This window comes from Chrysochloris asiatica, unplaced genomic scaffold (genome assembly GCF_000296735.1).
Source record: "Chrysochloris asiatica unplaced genomic scaffold, ChrAsi1.0 scaffold00443, whole genome shotgun sequence".
NCBI classification, from domain to species: domain Eukaryota; kingdom Metazoa; phylum Chordata; class Mammalia; order Afrosoricida; family Chrysochloridae; genus Chrysochloris; species Chrysochloris asiatica.
This window is the reverse complement of record NW_006408961.1, coordinates 127,278-129,278: the sequence shown is the minus strand read 5'-3', so window position 1 is coordinate 129,278 and position 2,001 is coordinate 127,278. Positions and strand designations below refer to the sequence as shown.

General features: G+C 39.2%; 1 pseudogene; it reads left to right on the top strand.

The window, feature by feature from the left end:
* Positions 1-245: 245 nt before the first annotated feature.
* Positions 246-732, top strand: LOC102842851 (annotated as a pseudogene).
* Positions 733-2,001: the final 1,269 nt, after the last annotated feature.

Below are 2,001 nucleotides of genomic sequence, written 5' to 3'. Positions count from 1 at the left end.
ATACATAAACATCGGTACACTTGGCATTGGTGAGCTGAAATGGAGTGAGATTGGCCATTTAGAATCTGACAATCACATATTTTACTATGCCGGAAATGACATATTGAAAAGGACTGGTACCACATTCATCATGAAGAAGAACATATTAAGATATACATATTGACTTTCGGCTTGAAGGAGTTGTAGGTGCAACTTTTCTTCGGTCGTCCCACATCTGAGTTAATCCGACACCAGCTGCCTCTGCCATGCCTCCCAAGTTCAACCCCAACGAGGTCAAACATCATGTACCTAAGGTGCACCAGTGAGGAAGTCGGAGCTATGTCCATTCTAGCCTCCAAGATCGGCCCCTTGGGTTTGTCTCCAAAGAAGGTTGGTGATGACATTGCCAAGGCAACTGGTGACTGGAAGGGGTTAAGAATTACGGTTAAACTGACAATTCAGAATAGACAGGCCCAGATTGAGGTGGTGCCTTCTGCTTCTGCCCTGATCATCAAAGCTCTCAAGGAACCACCCAGAAACAGGAAGAAGCAGAAAAATATTAAGTACAGTGGAAATATCAATTTAGATGAGATTATCAGCATTGCCTGTCAGATGCGACACCAGTCTTTGGCCAGAGAACTCTCTGGGACTATTAAAGAGATCCTGGGGAATGGCCATTCAGTGGGCTGCAACGTTGATGGCCACCACCCTCATGACATCATAGATGACATCAATAGAGGTGCTGTGGAATAGTTAAGAATTACAAAGAAAATATTCAATAAAGGATCATTTGATAACAAAAAAAAAAGATGTATATTGAAGAAAAATGCTGTCTGTGATAGAATAATATCCATACACTTACAAAGACCAGTCAATACTACTATTATTCAAATTTAAGCACCAACCACTAAAGCCAGTGATGAGGAAACTGAAGAATTGTATCAATTTCTTCACTCTGAAATTGAACAAGCCTGAATCAAGATGTATTGATAATTACTAGTGATTGAATGCAGAAGTTGGAAACAAAGAAGAAGGATTAGTAATTGAAAATATGGCAATGATGATAGGTCGATGGTTCAAGCATACTTGTCACTCCTCAGAAATCCTATACAGGGTAGCTCTGAGTCAGAACCAACAATACAGCACTTAACAACAACAATATATATAGGCACTCCAGTTATATTATAATGTGCAACCCATACCATCCATGACTGGTGCAACATTGAGCAAGAATGTGAAATGATTCTGTTGAACAGACAAGTAACAGTGCATTACGTGGCAAATCATTTGTAAATCACCCATGGATTTGCCTATTAAATTATCCACAATAGACACAAGTTGTGAAGGGTTTGTGTGAGGTTGTTGCCTAAACAACTCATGGAAGAGTGTAAACAGTAGTATTTGGACATCTGTGATCAAAATGTGGAATGATATTTGAAGGAAGGTAAACTTTTCTTTAAAAAAAAAAAATCATTCCTGGTGATAAAACATCGATTATTCACTGCAAAATTGATAGTAAATGGCAGACTATGGAATGGAAACATTTTCAATCATTGGCCAAGGACAGGTTCAAAAGTTAAACATCAACGGGAAATTTGATGTTTGCAGGTTTCTGGGATTCTCAAAGTCCAGTACTGGAACACTATCAGGAAAATTATTCAACAATCAACTGTGCCCATTAGTTAGATTCTCACTGATGAGCAGAAGCCTAAGCTTTGCATTACACACAGAGGATTGCTATCCAAGGACCTTTTTGATACTGCATGAAAATGAATGTCAGCACATCTCTGCCCACACTTTGACCCTCTGCCCAAACTTCATTTTGAGACATTCAAACATTCTTCCTATAGTCCTGTTCTTGCTCTATCAGTCTTTCACCTGTTTGATCTCCTGAAAGCAGCCCTTGCAGGAATGTTCACCTCTGTAGAAAAAGTGAAAATAGTGAAGTATTCATGACTTGCAGCTCAGCCTAAAACATAGTCTTACAAGGGAATATAAAAGTCTGTTAACAGATGGACACAG